Raw genomic sequence first — 23,762 nt, forward strand, 5'->3', positions numbered from 1 at the left:
CCAGACTTGGCCGAAGAGGACAGTCAGACCACCTGGAGCCCTTTCCAACGTCACTGCCACCAGCTCAGTTTCCATCATTCTCTCACTGATTAATAATTAAAATGGCCAGCAAGTGGAGTTCCCTGCCGTGAATCTCTCGCCCTCCCTCCTTTCCTCCTCCTTCCTTCCGTCCTTCCTTCCATCTGTGCGCGCATGACTCACTCCGTGTACGCTACCGAGCTACACACAGCAGGCGTTACGTCTACCGCACGTCAGGCATTGTACCCGCTACACGTCGGTCATTTTTCTAGTTCCTGGGAAGTCACATTGATTGAAACTCATAGGGTCAACACTTTAGTGCGGGAGAAAAATGACAAACAAGATAGAGAAAAAAGATACAGACCACACAGGATGAAGATCAATTTTTTAAACGGAGGGGGTAAGCGCAGGAGGAGATCAAATTAATTATGTAAATTCATTGAGGTACACTGTCTACATCTTAGAGAGATGAACTAAAACACAGTTGCTCACTTGGGCGAGGACACAGCTGGGTCTTTGTGTCCCGTTACGCACCCTTCCTCTGGGGGGTGAGGCCCCCAGGGCTCCGGCTTGGAGGTGGGTGAGGGATGGATTAGGGATGGGGTTCGGAACCCGCCTGCCCCTCCATCAACGGCCACGAAGCTATGGGCTGGGGGAGGAGGGAGGGGGCGTGAGGGCACCTGTGTGCGCATGCGCAGGTGATTTTGGGTCCTAAGGCCCAGGCAGCCCTCCTGGGGAGGTGACAGTAGATGGAGACTGGAGGAGGGAGGTGGCAGGAAGAGCGGGACCTGAGGAGGGAGCCTGCCAGGTGGGGTCCAGAAAGGGGGTGGGGCAGAGTGATGGGTGTGGGCAGAGCAAGGGGCGGGGAGGGCGTGTCAGGACGCGGGCTGCGCTGGGACATCGGCAGCAGGCACAGGCGGCTTTGGCCCCGGGCCGGCCTAACGTGTGCCTGGGGCTCTCTGGCTGCTGAGCGGAGGGCGGGCTGCGCAAGGTGAAGAGGCCGTAGCATCATCCGAGCACCGGAGGCCCCCCGCCGCGTCTTCCCTAGTTCATCTTCCACTGCAGCGAGCGGACTTTAACGAAAGCCTAATGTGATTTAGCATCTTCCTGATTAAAAAAAAAAAAAATCCCCCGTAGCGGTTCTGCAGCGCCCATGGAATGACTCCCTTTGACGGGATAACGGGCTGGTCCTAGCTTCGCGTTCAGCCTCCTGGCCTGGCCCCTTCCCTCCCCCCACCTCAGCTCCCTCTGACACCCTGCTTTCCCGGATCTCTAGCTCAGAGGTCTCAAACAGGCAATCTAAAGGCCGCCTCGGGACTGCAGACCTGGATGCTTAACACTGCAGGTGACAGGCCAGGTTCAACGGATGTCGTGCCTGGGACCGGGCGTGGATGCTTTCGGAAAACACCTGTGATGGATGAAAATGCACGGGTTGGTAAGGGAAGAAGGGGGTGTGCAGGGGTGGGGAGAGTGGCCTGGGAAGCAGAGAGCCAGCCAACACGGAGAGTAACCGAGGGGTACCGGGCTCTGAATGGGGCTTAAATTGTCTTTTCTTTTTAATTAGTTTTTTAAAATTAGTCACCAACAATTAAAAACCAAGGCATTTGTAGAAAATCTGCACTGCTGACATCTTTTGGAAGATGAGAGATGAGCTCCTCCTGGGCCTGTTGTCTTGCAGAGTGACAGCTGTCCCCTCCACACAGGCCTGTGCTTGGAAGCGTCCCACAGCCTCCCTGGCCTGTTGCACTCCCTCACACCTGCCGGACCCGCCCCACACCCCTCATTGCCCAGGTATGAGTGTGTGCCTTCATGTCCTGTGTCTTTGAAAAATCTGCCCCAAGGTTCTGGCAATATACCTGCAGGATCCTACCTGGTGCTATGGCCTGAAAGTGTGTCCCCCTGAGAAACCCCCCACCCTCTGCCACTTTCCTAGGTTGAAATCTTATTGCTGGTGCTGAGGTCATGAGGTCATGAGGATGGAGCCCTCACAAGTGGGATTAGTGTCTTGTGAAACAGGGTCCCCAGCACTCCCACCCCCTTCTGCCTTGTGAGGATACAGAAAGGATGAGATGATTGTGAACCAGGAAGAGGGCCCTCACCCGACCCTGCTGGTGCCTTGATCTTAAGACTTCATGCCTCCAGAACTGTGAGCAATAAATTTCTGTAGTTTATAAGCCACCCATTCGATGGTAGGTTGTTACAGCATTTGGAAGGGACTAAGACACCTTGCAAAATATATACCCTTTAAGACTCTGCTCAAAGACCTCCTCCTCAGTGGGGCCTTGCAGGACACCCCCAGGGAACTCACTCCTCCTCTCAAAGCCCTTCCGCAAGGTCGGTGAGAGCCCAGAGGCACAACCCATCCACAGTTGTACGTCCCTCCAGCTTCTAATGTGGCACCTGGCTCAGAGCAGAGGACCTGGGACCTCTTGTTCAGATGAAATCAACCTAAGTTAGGTGAATACAGTCCTTCCTGAGTCACAAAATCTCCAGTATCTCATTGGAAAGAGACTCACATTACTAAATATTCAAGGTTTAGGGAGCTAATTTTCAAGGTTTCAGAAGGGAGTTCATCTTGCATCCGTCCTTCTGGTTTTCCTCCGAGGTGAGGCGATGGGTCCCCGGCACCCAGCAGAGGAAGCAGGCGGTGCACACACGTCGGGGCAAACAGCCCCCCTCCCACAAGCTGCCCAGTTCTTATCAACACCTGCGTTTATTTTTGCCACAACTCCACACACCCACCATTTCTATGATGTCTGTCCGGGAGCACTGAGGGGAGGGGTGTGGAGTGGAGGGATGGGCTGGACGGAGGTGAACCTGGGAGGGACAGCCACTGATGCATGTCAGCCAGGGACACAGTCAGACGGCGTTTCTGCTGTGGGGAGCAACTGCGTGACCCGGAGACTGTAAGACAGGGTGGTCAGGGGGGCTGACCTGGGGGACGGCTGGACCACACGTGCTGTACTGCAAGACACTGTTAACTGTGCAGCCATTGATCTGTGACCACCACTGGCTGCGTCACTGTTGTTTCCACCTTTAATCTCTTAATGGGGCCCCCATTTTTCATATTCAAAGGTGAACTGCAAACAGAGAGCAGATGAAGATGAATGTACTGGAGGATCCTAGCACTGATGTAGGATATATTTATAGTTTGCTATTTGCAAAGGCTCTCCGTGTATGTTAATCTGTCACCATGACAGCCCCCTGCTTGGAGCAGGAAAGGTAATGGAATCTGCTCGAAGTCACCTGACGAGGATGTCATTGGTTTTGAACTCATGTCTCATGGCCCCAGGACAGCTGCCCTTGTGGGGTGCTAGTCGGGCTCACTCAAGGTGGTCAGGCAGGGCACCCAGGAGGAGCTGGGGTGGCCACCAGGCTTCCTGCCTGCCTCTGTGCTCCTTGGGCTCGGCAAACAGTTGGCATGTTGCTGGTGCCGGCTGGCTGATTTTCCGTCCAGCTCTGCCATCTGGCATCACACCCTTCCTGCTCACCAGCCTCTCTTCTGCCTGGGTGGCTGGGCCTGCTGCTCCTGTCTGGCAGGACCTGAGTGGCAGAGGGTTAGCTGTGAGGTCCCAGGCATTGGCTTCCAGTGAGGCTGTGGTCGTTCAGTCCTCCTGGAAGTCTGTCCTCCTCAGCTTTGGCTGGAGGCTCACACAGCCCTCCGTTTGCCAACTCCTATCACCATTGATGAAATGGGCTCCTCCTGCCCAGAGAGGAAAAGTTTGGGGCTCCAGTCCCCTCTGTGGTCAGCACTCTGTCCTGGAAACCCTGCCTGGCCTATGCTCTGTGCTCTTCTGCAGTACATTCTGGAAAATGGGGCTGTGTTAGCAGAGAGGTCTTTCCTGTGTGTGCGGTCAGCCCTACACACATACACGGCCTTCCAGATTCCAAGCAATGTGTCTGAGCTCTTCAAAGCCCCTGTGGACATCTCATTCCTCGGTTTTTCTTTCTAGCTTTTTGGTTAACCTATTGTTTGCCCCAACCATTATCCACTGCCTCAGACAGCCAAGATGCTAAAAAATTGCCTCTGATGGTTTTCAACAAATGCTCCCACTCTCACTCCCACCCTGCAAAAAACCTGTTTGCATTAGGCAAACTGAGTCATATCAAATAAAAACAGCCTTTCAGGGAACTACAAGACAGGTCGAGTAATAACAACTATCTGGGAATGAAGATTTAAGACCAAAATGTTGGTGTGATTCGCCTCTAATTTCAGGATAAAAATGGCAAATTCAATAACAGAGTGTGTAAATTCTTTTAGAATCTGGTCTCTGTCTGAATCTCCAGCCTCATGCAGTAACCAGCTCCTTAATTGCTAAACTCCTCCTCCAGCTGGCTGCCACATTGCTGGTTTCACCTGATCATGACTTTGGGTTTCAAGACTGTTGTGGAGCAGGGGAGGGGGGGCTGGGATCAGGGCAATTAAAGTCATATGGAGCTCTCTGTCCTTACTGAGATTCAGCAGTTTTCCCTGAAAAAATGCTCCTTGGATTGCTGCAAGTGTTTGGCTCAGTTTGAGACTTCTGAAAATGGCCATTCTTACAATTTTTTTTCTACCAGTGCTCTCATTGTTTTTATGGAGAAGAGACTTTTCAGAGGACTTTACTCTGCCATTTTCACCAATATCCAAACTAATTTTGAAAGAGTGGGTAGAGGAGTTTATCACTACAGAGATGACAGCTTGGAAAAAGGAAACAGATGGGAGAAACAGTGGACACGCAGGGGAACTACAGGCAAGTTGGTCTTGGTGGCACATACAGTTGCAGAAAAAGAGTGAAAGGGGAAAAGGCTGAGGGAGTCGATCAGATAATGTGTCGCTTGTGTGCTACATTAAAAGGTATTTAAGCTTTTTTCCCCCTCTCAGCCACTTTCTGCCCAGGGCCAATTTCAAATCTCAGCTATTGCAGGAACACTGACATAGCCACTCAGGGTCACAAGTTTTGAATTCTCTGACACTAGTAACCTTCCTCACCATCCAAACATTGCTTTCCTACTGTCCACACTCCAATTAAATGATCTTTTAAGTCTTTCAAATACAGTCTTAGCTGATCCTAGCTAGGAATCTTCATTGCAGTATTATTCACAATACCCAAAAAGCAGAAACAACCCAGGTCTCCACAGATGGAAAAGAGATTTTTAAAAATGTGGTCTATCACTTACCATATGACCCAGGAATCCTGCTCCTGGGCTTATATCCAGAAGGAACCCTACTTCAAAAGGACACCTGCACCCCAATATTCACAGCAGCACTATTTACAATAGCCAAGACATGGAAACAGCTTAAATGTCCATCAACGGATGACTGGATAAAGAAGATGTGGTATATTTATACAATGGAATACTACTCAGCCATAAAAACTGACAATGTAATGCCATTTGCAGCAACATGGATGCTCCTGGAGAATGTAATTCTAAGGGAAGTAAGCCAGAAAGAGAAAGACAAATACCATATGAGATCACTCATATGTGGAATCTAAAAAACAAAAACAAAAAGACAAAACATAAATACAAAATAGAAATAGACTCATAGACATAGAATACAAACTAGTGGTTGCCCATGGAGGAGAGGGTGGGAAGGGATAGACGGGATTTCAAAATTGTAGAATAGATAAACAAGATTATAGTGTATAGCACAGGGAAATATACACAAGATCTTATGGTAGCTCACAGAGAAAAAAATGTGACAATGAATATATATATGTTCATGTATAACTGAAAAATTGTGCTCTACACTGGAATTTGACACAACATTGTAAAATGATTATAAATCAATAAAAAATGTTAAAAAAAGTGGTCTATCCATGCAAAAGAATATTATTCAGCCTTTAAAAGAAAAGACATTCTGACATATGCCACAACGTAGATGAACTTCATGCTACATGAAATAAACCAAACACCAAAGAACCAACATTGAATGATTCCACTTATGTGAGGTACCTAGGATACGCAAATCCATACAGATAGAAAGTAGGACAGAAGTTACCAAGAGCTAGGGAAAGGGGAAATGGGGAGTTAGTATTTAATGGACACGTCATTTTCATCTGGGACAATTAAAAAGTTGTAGAAATGGATAATGGTGATGGTTGCACAACACCATGAATGCACTTAATGCCAGTGGACTGTGCACTTAAAATGGTAGATCTTATGTATATTTTGTCATAATTCTTTTAAAAAGGAGATAAAGTACTGATACGTGGTACACCACCAATGAACCTGAAAATGTTGTGTTAAATGAAAGTAGAGCAAAGAAACTCATATTTTGTATGATTCAATTTACATGAAATACACAAAATAGGCAAATTCATAGAGGCAGAAAGGTGGGTTGGTGTTTGCCAGGGGCTAGTGGGACGGGAAATTAGGGAGTAACTGCTAATGGCTACAGGATTTATTCAAGGGGTGGTGAGAACATTCTGGAATTAGAGATTGGTGATGATGGGGCAACATTTTGGATCTACTAAGAAGCACTAAATTGTACCCTTTAAACGGATGAATATACGGAATGTAAATTGTATCTCAGTAAAATCTTGAAACTAATAAAAAATTATATAATCTCAGCTCCATCATCACTTTCTCCAGAAATGTTCCCACCTTCTTCCGTCTCTCCAAGTTGGGTTTAGTAACTTTTTTCTATGATCTCTCAATTTTTCATAAATGATTTGATAGTTATGAGCATTATTTTTAAAAATCGTATTCTCCATTGATAGACTAAGAGCTCCTTGAAGGCGAGACACCACACTTTGTCTTGTAATCGCAAATGCTAATACAGTATCGGGAACAGTAAAGGCACTCAGTAAATTGTGGATAAAGGAAGAAAGAGAATAAACTTTTTAAGAGAAAACAATCCTGTCCTGAGGGATTTTTGCTTGTTTTAAATTGGGTTCCCTGGAAAAATAAACTCTGAATGGGGACCTGAATAAAGGAAGTTCATTGGAATATAACTGGGATGGATGATTTTGGGGGAGTGAAGGAAGGAGAATTGTGGAGAGGTAGGAGTTTATCCTCGATGCAGTCACAACAGAGGCCCTAGACAATCGGTGGGGAACTGGGTGACATTTCAGAGACCCTAAGGCGAAGGGTCCAGTTCTCTATGTCTTCTCGATGAAGTAGTGTCTTGAGTGCAGGCATGACCTTGGCAGAGCAGCTCTGGCCATCAGCCTCCAACAGTCCAGCAGCTCAGGAAGTGACTGGGTGCCCAAGTCCTGAAGAGAGATCTGGGCACCAGAGCATTTACGACCCTGCTCAGTTCTGATGCAGCTGGATCAGCTGTGCTGAATCAGTGTAGGATCCCCTGGGGGAGGTGTCATGAGAGGCCAAAAATGATCTCCATCCTGTGTCTTCTTCTTGCTAACCGTGTTGCTTGGGTCAATATTTACCTTCCCTCAACCTCTTTCTCCTTCCATGGCAAGTAGATATTCCTACTTAAATACTAGACAAGTGGCTGATGTGCTGGGATAACACGGGAATGGGGTCAAAGTTGAATGCACCATGGCCAGGAAGGAAATCCAGTTCCTATGATTGCCTGGAAGGCCAGCCACCCTGTACTCCCTCCTCCTAACCCACCGAGGATCTTCCATACTTCCACCAGAAAAGTATAAAAGAGGTCTATCCTGGGCACATATCCAGAGAAAACTCTAATTCAAAAAGATACATGCACCCCAATGTTCATAGCAGCACTGTTTACAGTAGCCAAGACATGGAAGCAACCTAAATGTCCATCCACAGATGGCTAGATAAAGAAGATGTTTTATATATATACATATCTCCACACACAATGGAATACTACTCAGCCATAAAGAAAGAATGAAATAATGCCATTTGGAGCAACATGGATGGACCTAGAGATGATCATACTAAACAAAATATGTCAGACAGAGAAAGACAAATATCATATAATATCACTTATATGTGGAGTCTAAAAATAAATGGTACAAACGAACTTATTTACAAGACAGAAACAGACTCACAGACACAGAAAACAAGCTTATGACTACCAAAGGGGAAAGAGGGGAAGGAGGGGAGAGAGAAATCAGAAGTTTGGGATTAGCAGATACAAACTACTATACATAAAACAGATAAACAACAAGGTCCCACTGTCTAGCACAGGGAACTATACTCAGTATCTTGTAACAACCTATAATGGAAAAGAATCTGAAGAAGAACTGAATCCCTATGCTGTACACCAGAAACTAACCCAACACTGTGAATCAGCTATACTTCAATTAAAACAATTTTTTTAAAGTAATAAAAAGAGATCTCATTGCCTCTCCAGGGTTCTGAGAAGTAAATCAACTGTGTTTTGAGATAGCTGGACCCTGATAAAAGTTTTGCCTCAGGTAGACACTTTTGTTCTTTTTTCTGACACTGGTCAGTGAAAAATCAAAGTGGGAGAAAGTTTTTTCGTTCCCCGTCCTGTATCAAATTGTACGTGGGTTAGTGTCTTGTTGGGAAGGAAAAAATGAGTCAATAGTCTATGTAAATCTCTGTGAATGCCGAAGAAATCTGAGAATCAGAGATGTAGAGAATCCTGAGTGATGTAATTCCAACCTCTGCACTGGAGCTAATGGCTTCTCAAGGGGGACAGGCTGGAAGGGGAAACTTATCAGAACCACAGGGGGAAGGTGGACTCATGCAGTTTGAAAAGCACACTGTGCTTCATCCCCATAGGAAGGCTTTGCACAAAAGTCTTTCTTGTTGCAGGTAGGCAGAAAATAGTTGGAGGGACTGTTTTAGGGGGAACAAAGTTTGAAAAAAGCAGTTGAGAAGTAGCTTTGGGAACATTCTGAGCCATCTGAAATGGCTGTTTGATGTCAAAAATTTTTATCTCTAGCAGCTATATTTGGCTTAAAATTACACACTTGTTTTTACAAAGCCTTAAGTTAAGGAGTGTAGTTACTCTTGCTATAAATGAGACTTCCAACCATGGGTAGGGGGCCTCTCAAAACTAAGAATGACAAAAGGATAACACACTCTGAAAAATGTTTGAAGGTTGCTCTCAAATTAAAATCACCTGGATTTTTTTTACAGCTCCTGTTGGATGTGAACCTTTGCTGAAGGAGATGAATCCTTGTCATCTCTGAAATGCCAACGGTGCCCAAACTTTCCTTTAAAGTCCAGAGTAAAGAATTGAAATAACAGCTCCTTTCAGAAGGACAGGGTCCCCCCAGGTAGGTAAAGAGACAGCCTCAGCATCCTTCTTAAGACCATTATCTGACGTTTCTGTGACTCAGTTACAGTTTCACCCCGCTTATCAGTTGCCGTGACTGACAGCTCCCAACAATGCCGGAGCTCACGTTCCTATGAGCCGCAAGGTGCAGGGAAGCTGCAGATGAGAGCAAATTTACTCAAATTTCCAGCAGCAGCACTTCTCAAGATTTGTTGGCTTAGAATATGAATCTGGACTATTTCCGTGGTGTCAGCAGCAGCCAGGAGTATAGATTTCAGGAGCAATTAATAGTCTACACTCTAATTCTTTACTTACGAACAAGCAACACTAACATAGTTTCCATTGTTGTCTATTGATTCAATGTGTGTGAGTATTATATATATATATATATATATATATATATATATATATATATATATATATTACACATATTACATTTATATAAACTACATACGTAAAATCTCTTAATGAAATGTCGTTCCACTTACAAACTGTTTCTTGCGAATTTCTGCAAAAACCACCCAAGTGGATTTCATGCGACCAAATGTGCATGAAGATATCTCTAACCAAGTTTAATACCTCAGTTTTTCTTTCCAAAAGCTGGGCTAATATTTGCCAGGCTTGTCTCATGGACTAGAAGCAGGGGTCAGCATTTACAGCCCGCAGCCCACCACCTGTTTTTGCCTGGCTGGGGGACATTTTGAAATGGTTGAAGAAAAATCAAAGAAGAATAATAGTTTGTGACATGTGACAATCGTATGAAATGCCAGTTTCAGGTTTGGTACATACTGTTTTATTGGACACGGCCACACCATTCATTCACAGATTATCTCTAGCTGCTTTCCTGATAAAAGGACAGAGGTGAGTGGTTGTAACAGACCCCAGATAACCCGTAAAGCCAAGATCATTTACCACCTGGCTCTTCACAGAAAAAGTTTGTCAGCCTCTGGCCCAGAGCATTTCTCTATTTGTTGCTAGTTGTTTTAGAGCCTCCTTAAAGATTAGAGCATTGCAACTGTAGAGACCTCATAGAGTGACTCCTGGACATATACCTCTGTTAATATAATCCAGATCGACTTAACTTCACATGACACCCATCTATGAGTAAATAGCATTTTTTAAAAATCACATTTAACCACATTCTTCTCTTTATAACAAAAACTATTGAATTCTATTGGGAAGAATCCTTACTACCTAATTTCTTTTTTTAGGACAATCAGATCTGTATAAAACAGATTTGCTTAAAGTAAGATTATAACTATCAGCAAATAAAAAGGTTTTCTTCTAAATGTTAAAAAAATCCTTTCGTTAGTAAATTAATTGTAGAAAACAAAAGGAGTAGTGCTGTTGTGTTCTGTTTAAATGTAAGGTATTGTTGGGTCTAACAAGCACTGAAGACCCTTAGTTATTGAGAAGTAATGCGTTTATCCCATCAGCTCAGGAAAGGCACAAAACCCTAAAGGACAAAATTATATTGTACGTGATCCTTCATTTTAATTCTGACATACTTGGCGGGAGGGAGATGATTGGAAAAAGGAGGGACAGGGGCCCTCAACCAGAGCAACGAGCTGTCAGAGAGCAAATATGGGTTCATTTTTTAATGCTTTGAAAGGAAGACGCTCGTCTAAATATGATCAACTGAGGATTTCAGGTTAACTTTTTATTCTGAGATCAGCGTAGGGCCACACGTAGTTGTAAGAAACAATACAGAGAGAGATCACATGGGCCCTTCGCCCTCTTTCACCTCCATCCATCACACTGCGATGCACCCCTCAATTTCAGCTCAGTTCTGTTTCCCCTCCTCTAAGAAGGGATCCTACACATAGCAGACAGGACGTGGTCATTCCTGCTCTGAGCCTTATTCGTATTTTACATTTATCCATGGTTTTGGCCAAACTCCTTCTATCTGACCTGTCAGATTTGGAGGCAAAGGCAGTTGGTCTATGTTTCTCAGTTCCTGCCCGGCCGCAGTGCTGGTACACCTAGCAACACACACACACACGTACACACACACACACACACACACACACACACACAGAGCACTGCTTACCTCCTGGTGCACACTCCCCAGTCATATACCAGCATAGGCTGTCTGGCCAGTAGTTGGGACGAATCACACAAGGAAATCTCTGGTGTGTGGTCGCCATGACGGCGTGATGGAATTGTGAAACGAAAAAGGAACACTGTCTGTAATGAGAAATTCCATTAGAAGAATCTATTACTCCAAGTTAATGAAACAAACCTATCTTCAGCTGGTTATTAGGGTCCAAAATTCCAGGCTCCTTTGCCCAAAGGCTTTATGGATCACAGTTAAGTAGGGAAATTTAATAAAGCCACAGCCTCGGGTATGATTATTCTCAAAGTACAGCATTCATATCACTTCACCAGAATTTCTCCTCTAGGCCACAATGTTTCAGTACTTTGGGTCTTTAGTAGGGGAGACAACATTATTTTGGCAGGCTATGGGCTCTATTCTTTCTTTTAGGTATGTTTTTCTGCAGCCAATGCCAAACCAAGAATGTTAACAGGCCATCAATTTAGCTTCGATTCCATTAATTGTGAGGAACGTGGTGGCAGGCTGTGGCACTTTTGCCAGGGGGCGGCAATTAGGCAGGTTGAGAAGAGACTTGAGTAAGGCAGGGACTCACTCTGAAATGATATTACGGGAATTTGCTCTGTCGGAACTGTGATTCATGCAGAGATCTGAGAGGCAAGCCTAAAAGACCAATAAAACTGCCTTCTTTTAAACTCCAAGCTAAGTAGCTGACCAGCTCTCTTAGCCTTGTTGGCGATGTCAGAATTTTTCCAGCTATCGCGGCAGAAGTTGTCTGTGATAACTGGGTCTAGAATATTCCAGGTTGATGGAGAACCTTCATTTTCACTTATTCACATGGTGGCTGCATATGCATGTGTCTCTTAGGGACTTTTAATGGCAGTAAACTGCAAAGGCTTGGGGATTGCGTATAGCTCAGTGGTAGAGCGTGTGCTTAGCATGCACGAGGCCCTGGGTTCAATCCCCAGTTTCTCCATTAAAAAAAACAAAACAAAACGGCAAAGGCTTCCTGAGGCCTTTGCCTGGAGGACTTGCCACAAGGGATTTCTGGACCTTGACTGAGGTACCCCCTGGGACCCCAGGCTTGTTCACAGGATCACCAAGTTCCAAGACCCATATTTCAGTCCAGAAGATACAGAACTCAGCCATCAAGGGGTCCCAACACTTTTGCTATCAAAAGATCAATTTACTAACTTACATAAGTGGATCAGCTTAGAACCTGATGCTGGGCATTTACCTGAAATATCATTGCCTTTCCAGGTAGGATGCCCAAGAGACAGATACAATTACGGCTCAAATGTTGTAGTACGTACAAAAGAGTAAAAGATACTTTGAAATTGCTGGATTTGTTCCAACCAACATTCTCTGAGACATCTCGCATCACAGTTATCTTTTTATGTCTCCATCGTTCTTGTTATAATGTTAACTCCTAAGCTCAAAGTCTGGGTATGACTCAGCAGTGCGTCCCTAGTCCTTAAAACAGAGTCAGCACTCACGAAAGGCTTACTGATACCTACTGAATCAAAGAAAGAAGCATTTGTTTCTGTCCATTATAAACAAGCTGGTTTTAGGGCAGGGAAATTATTCTGTACGATACTATGTACGGCGGATGCATCATTACCGCCCATAGGACATACAATGGCAAGAGTGAATCCCAGTGTGAACTCTGGCCTCCGGGTGATGAAGAGGTGTCAGTGCTGGCTCATCTCTTGTAACAGAGGTGCCACTCTGGTGGGGGCTGTTGATAATGAGGGAGGCTCTGCATGTGGGGTCGGGGGGCAGGGGTACATGGGGACTCTTTGTACTTCCCGCTCAATTTTGCTTTGAACCTAAAACTGCTCTGAAAATAAAGTCTATCTAAGAAACCAAGTTGGAATTCAACATGGAGCGACGGTGAGTGAAGCTATTCCAGGCAGAGAGGACAGCACAAGGAAGCGTACCCCGGTGGTGGTTTTGGGTGGGATGGAGGATTAGGAACACGGACTCTGGAAAATCAATGGAAATTCAGTTCAGCTTGAGGAAACCATAGATGTAAGGCAAATATCAGAGATAAGAACAGAAAAATAGTCGAAGGCTGGAGGCTGAGGGTCTTGTATGACAAGTGAAAAATGTCAACTTCATCAAGGAGGCAACAAGAAGCCACTGAACGTTTCTCAGGTTATGTTGTTGTGAGGATTAAAGTTGCAGTGGTCAGATGATCAGGTTTCTTTATTCCTTCTAGACTGAAGATCTCCAAGTGGACTGCACCAATGTCTTCTTCAGATACGAGCAATGAAATCACTCCAAATGTATCTGCCTAGAGTCACACTGTGACTCCACCTCCTTCCTGTAGAGTCAGGTAATTTCAAAATGGCTTCTTACCTGGGCTACACTCATGGTGTCATCTATCACTTTCCCCCACTTTTACCCTTCTTTTTAGCCGAAATCCAGTACCCAGCCAAGATCTCCTACCAGAGGTGTCCCAGGGAGAAGGAGGAAAGAGGCAGAGGTCTGGTCAGAGAGGGTGGAGGGGAGCCAAATGGCACAGCACCCAGGAAGCATGAAAGACACTGATCTCAAAATTTCCCAAAGCCCAGACTGCAGAGCCCACCCCAGGGGAATGCGGGACCAAAGAGAAGTCTCCCTCGGGATTAAGAGGAGCTCACAGATGGCAGACACCCTTCCCCAGGGAAGAGAACTCACACCAGCTGTGTTACCGTCATGAGAAAGAGCATCTCCATCCACTGCAGGGCAGCGGCCATGGACCACGATGTGGGTGCAAGTCCCCTGTGACTGGACCTTCTCACTGGGCTTCTGGGAAAGCCTGCCTCCTGAATAAAGATTGGCCTTTAAAATTCCTTCCATTTTAGCCATTAGTATTAACATCATTCAAATTTTGGTCTCCTCAGGACTCTTCCTAGCCTAGTAAACTTTGTCCTGGCCACCCCCTGTCTACCTAGCAGTCCCCACTATGGTTAGAACCCCAGAGGAAGTGAGGGGCTTTCCCAGGGAAAGCAGTGGAGGCTGCTGTCAGCGCCCAGCCTGATTTACCCAAACCCGGTTTCTTTCAGCATCTCTCCTCTGTGCTTCAATGTTACAGATAATTGACTTTCTTTCCTAGCAGCTCAGCATCCCTGACCATCCCAGTACCCCGTCTCAGCCCACACCTGCCATCCTCACTGGTGCTTCTCATGTCCGGAGTGATTGCCCATAATGCAGCCTTCCCAGGAAGCCCAATAAGAGGATCCAGTCACAGGGGAATCACAGACAGACAGACAGACAGACAGACAGACAGACGGACTCCACCATTTGCTTGTAAACCTCGTGAGTTACTTAACTTCCTGTTATCTCATGTCCCCATCTGTAAGAGGGGCTTAATCATGGCACCCTGCCTCCCAGTATTTGTGAAGCCTGAAGAGGAATGAAGATGTTTTCAGACTAGCTCCCTCCTTCCTCCTCGGGCTGAGACCAAGAATCCAGAGAAGTCATTTGTTTTCCAATAACAGAAGATCGATAATTCCATTTTGGTCTTCCAGAGCCTTGAATTCGGTCAGGAAACCATCCAGTAATGAACAGAGCAGCGTGGAAAGAGGACAGGGTCAGAGCGAGGGATGTGGACTCCAACTTCCGGCTCCAGGCGGACAAGCCAGGTGCCCACGGGCGAGTTACTGCCCCATCAGTTCCTCACCCGAGAAATACGTGGTTCATCCCAGACAATGTAGAGAGTCGTCCCGGGTGTGAAGTTCACGTTTCCAAGGACTAACCCTGTGCTTGCACCATGGCTGGCTGTAGGAAGTGCCAGGAATTCTTTATTAATTCTTACAATCGCCAGAATAGAGTCGATGCGTATCCGGTGTTAGGTCGCCTCCTGGAGAAAACGTTATGCCCAAAAAGAGGCATAAACAGGTGCTGGGATGCTGTAGAACACCATGAACATGGACAAGTTCTTTTTCTTCCAGGAGTGTCCCTCCACTTGGTTAAAAAGCCTTCCAAAATACAAACAAGAAACGCATCATATAAAAGGGTCCCAAGGTAAGGCAGGTCCCTGCGCCGCATCCCTCCATCTGGCAGGTTAACCGAGTGTTTCTCTGACGTGCAGTGACTCTGCGCTCAAGGCTTACAGTCACGTGAATGTTTGGGAAGTTTGTGCAGAGGAGACCCGTTCCAGGAAAGAATTGGGGAAAGTCCAGTGTCCACCCCTTCTATTTCTACTCTCCCCTCCCGGCTTCCCACCTTCCCACCTTCATGGTTTCTTTCCTTCGCAAGGTCTTACTTTTTGCTTCAATCACAGTGGTTAACAGTTTCCTAACCAAGAACCCTGACCCTGAAATCCCAATCCGGTCCAGAAGCTAAACAAGAAACAATAATTATACTCTGATCAGGTAGCATCTCCAATTAGCTTTGACCCCATCGGACCAGCCCTCAGAGAAGCTAGTGAGGAGGCAGCAGGACCTGCCTGGTTGGGAACAAGAGGGGCACTGCCCAGATGGGGAGCGCAGAAGGAGGGGTGCCAGGCGGGCAGTCTGGTTCCAGACCCATGACTGTGATCACACTGGGGCCCCACAGGGGTGTCATTGCACAGAGGCAAAACCTGGTAACAGGGATGCCGAAGGGACAGCGGGGCTTAAAGCCAGCATGCCCCGCCCCCACGGGGAGTTGTAGGATGACAGGAAGATAAAATCCCAGCTATGGAGAAAGCAAGGAAGGAACAGATTCTCAAGAAACAAACTCGAGCACAGGAAATAAAGCGGAACCACTTACTCGAGCCCTAAGAAGGGGCCCCTTGGTCATGGACACGAAAGGGGGGCCGCTGGCTGAACTAAGACTCAGGTCAGAAAAGCCTATAAGCAGAACGGAGTGGGGGTACCTCACCCGAGTAGCTGAACCCCTGCCACCAGTGAACCCCGCCGCAGCTCATCATCACATCGCCCCCTCCTGGGAGTGCAGCTTCCTCAGACCCCAACCCAGAAATGTCTGCGAGCTGCCCGACACCTCTATCCGTGAGGGGCAGGCGGGGAACCGAAGATGCCCCCGTGGGACAAGCCCAGAGGTGACAGGTGGGGACCCCTGGTGCAGCTGGAGAGGGTGGGGTCATGTCCCCCCAGCGCTTCTGTGGTCAGAATTAGCGGCATCGTCACCTGCGCTTTGGACGGAGAAACAGAACGTTTGCCGTGGGGCCTGCCTGTAACCTAATTCTGGAGGGCAGAGAAGACAGAAGGACTCCAGCTGTTGGTCGAAGTTTGCCTTCATCGGAATCCTCGGGGGCCTGCACGGAACTGGAAGCTCTGGGGCCGGGGCGGGGGGCAGGAGAGGCATTTACACCCCCCACCCCCACCCCGACTGTCCCCACCCTCCCCCCGGCCACCTCTGCCCAGGGCTGATCGGCTCTGCTTAGACAGCTGACAGCCGGCAAGTCGAGCCCCAGCCCCCGTGTGGGTCTCTGTCTCCGTCCCTCCATCCGGGCCATGGCCGGGCAGGGGTGAGCGCCATGCGGGGTGTCGATATTATGGATTGGATCTTGGGTTTTGGCTTCTGAGTGTGAGCGGTCCTCGGGAGCCTGTGGCATCCCTTCCTCCACCTCTCCATCCCAGGAGGAAGGGAACCAATTATCCCCGCTAAGCTCTGCATTACCTGGAGCTCAAAATATTTCCGCCAGATTCACCTGTTTAAGAGAGAAGCTTATAAATAAACGCTGTTGTTGCCACTTCCGCCCACGTCCCAGCGCACATCCCTTTTTGGGGCGCTGCCATCACAGACGCTGGAGCTGCGAACGATGGCACTGAAGCATGAACGCGGATAGCAGCTGGTTGCAGGGAAATGAATTTGCTATTTCCTCCTTCCTGAGGATCGTGACAGCATCGAGAGAACCACGGGGGTGCCTGCCTGTGATCCCCTGAATTGCCCCTGAGTCCCAAGAGGTGACCCAATCAACTTGTGTTGGATGGAGGTAGGAAGGAACCTGGGGCTGAATCCCACAGCTACGTCGGCAGGATGTGGGTTACAAGGTTAACCTTACGCCTGTGTCCAGGATCACTGGGCATGAGAAATATTCCTGCCTGCTCAGCTCAAAGGGAAATCCTATTGGAGGCTGAAAGAGTGGCTCACAGAACCCTGGCAGGGGCTGGAGCCAGGACCTGCAGACTCAAGGACAGAGGTTTCTCAGCCCACTTTCTCCAGGGCTGTTCACTCATCTCTGCACCCCTCAACCCCTATCTTCCCTCTTTGTTTCTCTCTGAAAACTGAATGTACTCTTTCCTCCATGTGTGGATCAGACACGGCTGCCCCAGCCTGGGTGTTAAATCACCTCACATTTCAAGACCCCAAAGGGAATTATGAGAGTCTCAGGTCCTAATTCCAAATTCTAAGAGAGAAGATGCAGTGGGTCTATCTGAGTGCGGGAGGGGAGGGCGTGTCCAATCCTGTCCGACTAACTGTGGCTTGAGGCAAATTCCACCTTCCTTCTGTCCACCCAGTGGGGGTGTAAAAGGCTCACTGAGGAGGGATGTGGCAAATTCTATAAGGAGTCGAGCCACCTGCCCGAGGAAGTGAGCGGTGTCTCTCCCCTCGTGGCTCTCAGTAGAGCCGGCTCTGGTCCTGGCTGGCACTGGCGCACTCTACAGAGGGAAGGCATCAGAGCCTTCACTGCAGTCCTCACAAATGTTAGGACACGCATGGCTCGCAGAATCTAACGTCACATCATACCCCTGCTTCCTGTGTCCCATCCCTCCCCCACAGGACCGCTCTGTTAACCTGGAGTCCCCGGCCCCATCGGAAGGAAGGTCTGCACCCTTTTTTGTGCCCAGTGCTTTTTCAGAGCTCATAGAAAATAGCTCTAGGACAAAGAACAACTCTAGGACGAAAAAATTCCTCTCCTTGGCTAAGACCCCTTTTTACATACATATATGTATTTTTTTTTAAACAAAAAACATGGAATGATGTTTTAAAAATGCATATGGTACCCATACAAAGAGACCATCCAGGACCAGCAGACTTGTTTCTGCTAATTTCAGAGCCACCGGGTCAGCTCTCCTGGCGCAGGTCCACACCCACTAGAGCCCAGGAGGCACAGAACCTCAGCCGGATGTGAGTTAGGGATGAATGGAGGCTGGGTTCCACCTCACGCTCCCCTGCACATAACCTGCTGTTGCCATTTGGTGTGTGCTCTCTACCCTTGGAGTTTTCAATATTTTATGAATGACACCTTCCAAGCTTTGCTGGCCCATGCCGGGACGCCTGCCGGGCTGACGTCCTGATGTGCTCTCGGGAAGAGGCTGTGCACGCTGAGAAGGTCCAGATGGCACTGGCTGGCCTCCACCAGCACCAGCTCCTTGCCAAGCAAGACAAATGCAGGTTCCTGACCTCATGGAAGTAGGATTCTCGGGGTATTTGTTTTCTTCCTGTGGAACATTTACCTGGCCTCCCGCTGGGTCAATGCCACACTCAGCGGACAGAGTGCTAACCAGAGATCCTGGGGTTCCCAAGCCTTCATCACCCCCTCCATGTCTCAGCCCCGACTGGACGTGAATGTAGAAAAAATGAGCCTTTGGGGAGAGGATATAGCTCAGTGGCAGAGCTGTTGCTTAGCACGCACAAGGTTCTGGGTTCAATCCCCAATACCTCCATTTTAAACAAACAAACAAACAAACAAATAAATAAATAAAAACCTAATTACTCTCCAGCCCCCACAAAAAAAATTTAAAAACTTACAGCATGCCTTCTAGTGGTCATCCGAGCTTTCGACCTCGCAGTGCCTCGTGATGAAGCTGTGGATAAAGTGTGGGCTCAGAACTTTCCCTGCCTTCCCGAATGTCCCCTGTCCCTGAAGCATGTCTGGCCCACCACCTGCAGGCAATCTAGAGCATGGTCTGGACCATGTCTCGAAGGAGAGCATGTCCACCCTTCAGTGACAAGATGATCTGCCAAGGGAGGGAGGAAATAGAGAAACTCATTTACTTTTTCCTACCTCAATAGATAGAAAATGAATCCTGCTTTACTACTGTTGGTGTACATAGTGATCTTAGCACACATATAAAATGTAATTAAAAACTGGTTTGTGTGTGTGTTTCTTTTTTCCTTCTGATGGAGTACACAGTTCAAAACACCTGGAGACAAGTGATTCAGAGCATGGATCTGGGTCAGACAGAGCTGCCTGTGCGTCTGGCTCTGCTGCTCTCAGCTTGTGTGACCCTCCACTGCTGCTTACCCTCTCAACAGCCCTGTTTCCTCATTTACAGAATGAACTCGATGGGAGACTCTCACTCATGAGACTGTTTGAGGATGTGATGAGACCACACAGCAAGAGCTCTGTGCCCGGAACATGCGGAGCCCTGGATGAGCATCAGCTGTCCTTGTCACTGTCACTGCTCACGTCTGTCCTCAGCAAATGGCAAAAGCCAAAGCCCCCAGATGGTTCCAGCTTAGTTGAGTCTCCAACCCTTCACCTAGACTCTGACCCCAGAAGGGACTTCACAGACTCAGGAGTTATCCTGTGTCCATCCCGTGGTTCAGCTGCATCTGTCCCACCATGAGTAGCACTGGAAGCAGAAATAGAGGCGGAACCCACATGGCAGACGGAGTGGGAGCCGTCAGTGGGACTCCTGTTGAAAGGAAGGACGCCTGAGCAGTCCAGACGTTCCAGGGGAGTCGGGCAGATATGAATTATTGCCGGTCTTCCCACTCCCTGGCTGTGTGATCTTGGCTAAGTTACTTCCCCTCTCTGTTCTAGTTGGATAACACTAGCTGCTATGTGACGTATGAACTTCAGAATCTCAGGAGCTTGGTGTGATAAATGTTTACTCCTGATTTACATCTGCACTCCACCACAAGGGCTCCTGGTTGGAGCACAGCTTCCCTCCACACCCTGATTGGGGGATTTCACCTCCCTCTGTCTTGAGGCCCCAACAAGGGCTCAGAGTTGTTAGCACCCAGCAGACACGGGGCCAGAGGGAAGGCATGTTCTGCTGCAAGGAGAGTCGAGAAACGTCATCTCTGAACAGGCAGACACTTCTTCACAACCCCTGAGAATGTGACAATGGGCAGGGGGACAAATTTTGGTGGACTGTAACCTCTGTGGGCCACGGTTGCTTCCTCAGTGAGCTGGGGGTCATAATTTTAATACTGGGTTCCTGCGGTTGGGGTGAAGATTAGATTACCATGAGGAACTAGACCTTGTTATCATTTACCAAAGTTGACAGCAAATCTACATGCCCATGGGGCTGAGTTCTGGGGGCTTAAGGACCAATTCAGGCACAAAGCCCCATGAGAGAAACCAGGTTTTTTTTTTTTAATTGAAGTATAGTCAGTTACAATGTGTCAGTTTCTGGTGTACAGCACAGTGTCCCAGAGAGAGGTCAGTTCTGATCGCAGGTCCTTCACCTGGCTGTCCTATGCCCCTGCGGTTTTACACCACGTGTGCCTTGCGTGTTGGTCATGTCCACTGTCCTGGTGGCCGCCTCCTCCCCACACAACATTTTGCTTCCCCCATCTCTGTCCCCTCCAGCTCTCTAACCCCCCAGTCTGCCCACTGGTTTCCGGCTATGTATTTGCTGCTGTGGTGTTCCCAGCCTGCCCAGCCGGAACTCTCATTCCACACAGACAGAGCACTGCCCCCAGGGCCAGACCCTCTGTGACTGGGGTAGCTGATTTATTGAACTGTCTGAATCCAGAGTGAGTTCAAATGTGAAGTGATTTTTATGGGTTTTTTTTTTTAATTATCACTCCCTGCAAGTATAGCTTTTCCCATCACTTACGGACATTGGGGGCAGCTTTCATAACATTCCAGGCACTTGCAGTAACCAGAACAGTGCAGGTCAAGTTTCACATGTCAATTTCACACCCAGTTTAATGATCGATTTCTCCCTCCCCCTCCTGCTCACAAGCAGACTCCAGCCAGTGGACTAGAAGGGGAGGGAAGTGGTTTGCTCTTCCTTCCTCCTACCCCGTCCTCTGGGCGTCTCCCCTGTAGAATTCTTTCAGGAAGAAGGACGGGGGAAAGGGTCAGGGTCCCACAGGTGTCTGGCAGGTGCTACTTCTCTGGCAGGGGCAGGTGCTGTATGTCTTGTAGACCCTGGAGCATGGACCGAACCAGCGACCTTCTGCAGCAGCCTGGGGGCCCTCACACTCTTTGCCAGGCCCATCTGTGGGAATACTGACCACCCCATCCTCTCTGCCCGCCCTCTGGGCACCGTCTCCTTTCCACCTGCTCACCGGGTCAATCTGCTGCCTGCATAGGTATTCACCTGGCTAAGGAAACGGCCGTCTCCTCTTCTCCCCTGGGCGCCCCTCCCTTATTGGAGACTTGGCTTCACAGAGGACATTTGCAGGTTAGCTCCCTGGGGCAGGGCTACCTGGGAACACCCCGAGCTGTCCTGGAAAAGTGACCAGAGGGCATGAAACCCCATCTTGGCCTCCAGACCCTCTTGGAATAGGCTTGGCTATTGCCCGACCCCCAGCTTGGCCCTATGCTGACCTTTTCTGACCTTCCCTCTGTCATCCCAGCCAGATTTGCCGTGTTGGCTCCTATTCCTATCTGAAACTAGGGCCAGACCGGCATGTGGACACCTTAGGCGGGCTCGCAACTTGGCACAGCTTCAAGATAAAGCACTTCAAATATTGGTTAAATAAAAATTCAGTAGGGCTGAGGAGAAATTGATTTTTTGTTAATGATGAGAGTAAAACAGATTTCATTTATCATTTACTTCTACCAGCCACAGAATCAGCGTTCCAAAAAAGAAAAAGCCAATGTCTGGTAAAACAGGTCTCGCCGTTTTCTGTTCATTTTCTTTTCAGGCTTTCCTGTAGTTTCTGAAAGAAAGTAACTTCTTAGGAGGCATAAACAAGAGTTTGAATTTAAATAACAGAACAGAACTCATTGTTTTTTTAATTGAAGTCTAGTTGATTTACAATGCTGTGTTAGTTTCAGATGTACAGCAAAGTGATTCGTTTATATACGTACATATACATTCTTTTTATTTGTTTTTATTAAAGTACAGTAAGTTACAATGTGTCAATCTCTGGTGCACAGCACAATGTCCCAGTCATGCATATACATACAACTACTCGTTTTCATATTCTTTTTCATTAAAGGTTATTACAAGATATTGAATACAGTCCTGTCTTATACAGAAGAAATTTGGTTTTTTACCAATTTTTATATATGGTAGCTAACATTTGCAAACCTCAAACTACTAAATTTATCCCTTCCCACCCCCTTTCCCCCCCAGTAACCATAAAATTGTTTACTATGTCTGCAAGTCTGTTTCTGTTTTTTGATGAATTCATTAGTGTCCTCTTTTGTCTTCTTTTTTTTCTTTTAGGATGCATAAATAAGAATTTAAAATGTAAATAACAGAACAGAAGTTCTTGTTTTTTTTAATTGAAGCACAGTTGATTTACAATCTTGTGTTAGTTTCAGGTGTACAGCACAGTGATTCTGTCATATACATACATATATATTGGTTTTCATATTCTTTTCATTGTAGCTTATTACAAGATACTGAACGTAGTTCCCCGTGCTAGACAGTAGGACCTTGCTGTTCATCTATTTTCTATGCAGAGTTTAGGATTAGCTGAGCTCCTTCTTAATACAGAGCACCACTCTGCTTTATTTGTCTTCAAAATTCAAACTGACTGCGTCTGTCAGCTTCTAGCTGCTATCAATGTGAATGTGATGAACGCATGGAGGACAGAAGTCTGGCTAAGTGAGAAATATGTTTACTTCCTTCTTTCTTTTTCTTTTCTCTCTTGTCTTCTTGTTGCTTGTTTGTTGTACACGTCCACTCCAGCCTGTCCACGTGAGAGTGGGAACCATTTGCGCCCACGGTTAGGTGAGGCGGGCGTGGGGACCTGCGTCAGCCAGGTTCATTCTGGGGAAGCTTTTGTGCCTTCAGGTGCTGCCCAGCGGGCACATCCCTGCTCTGGATCCTTTACAGGGACCCCCACCCCTGCTCCAAGGAGCACCTCCAATTCTCATTCTCCTGGTCTCACCCTCAACCCAGGTTGTCCCCCTCGGCCTCACCTCCAGTTCTTGGACGGCTGTGCCGTCTACACACATTTCCCCTGGTGAGTTCCTGAACTGACTCTTGCCACATTAATGACTGCAATAGGGGGGAAATATTGTTCACCTGTTTAAACTTGCCTGGTCCGAATCCAGACCCATCCTTTTACTAGCTGTGTGACTCAGCAAGGAATTTAGCCTCTCTGAACCTATGCTTAGTCAGCTATAGATGGAGCAATGGTCCCGACCTCCCCAAATTATCCAGAGGATTCAGGAAACTCGCAGCTCAGGGATACTAGTCCTCTTAGGGTTACCAGCTCCGTGGCTGACTTCCTTGCAAGTGAAATCAAAGTTCCTCAACTTCATGTAAAGATCTCAGGCTGCTAACTCCTGACTATGATTGGAAGGTCACCCAGAGGTTGGTTCTGATTTCCCCCTTTCATGTCTTGATACATTTAGGTGGAATTAATTAATTCTTGTCAGTGTGGAAGTGTTGATGGGGACTCAATCTTGCATGCACCAGCCAGAACCCATCTCCTGCCTGTGATGATGTC

General features: G+C 47.4%; 2 long non-coding RNA genes across 2 annotated transcripts; one reads left to right on the plus strand and one right to left on the minus strand.

Moving 5' to 3' along the window:
- Positions 1-387: 387 nt before the first annotated feature.
- On the minus strand, positions 388-11,320 carry LOC140699714 (uncharacterized). The gene is made up of 3 exons (XR_012077957.1): positions 11,232-11,320; positions 1,344-1,426; positions 388-1,125 (listed from the first exon to the last, which is right to left on the minus strand). It is a non-coding gene; the product is annotated as an uncharacterized lncRNA (long non-coding RNA).
- A 108-nt stretch (positions 11,321-11,428) lies between these two features.
- On the plus strand, positions 11,429-15,132 carry LOC140699715 (uncharacterized). The gene is made up of 3 exons (XR_012077958.1): positions 11,429-11,526; positions 13,456-13,572; positions 14,750-15,132. It is a non-coding gene; the product is annotated as an uncharacterized lncRNA (long non-coding RNA).
- The last annotated feature ends 8,630 nt before the right edge of the window (positions 15,133-23,762 follow it).

This window comes from Vicugna pacos, chromosome 11, assembly GCF_048564905.1.
Source record: "Vicugna pacos chromosome 11, VicPac4, whole genome shotgun sequence".
In the NCBI taxonomy this organism is placed as follows: Eukaryota; Metazoa; Chordata; class Mammalia; order Artiodactyla; family Camelidae; genus Vicugna; species Vicugna pacos.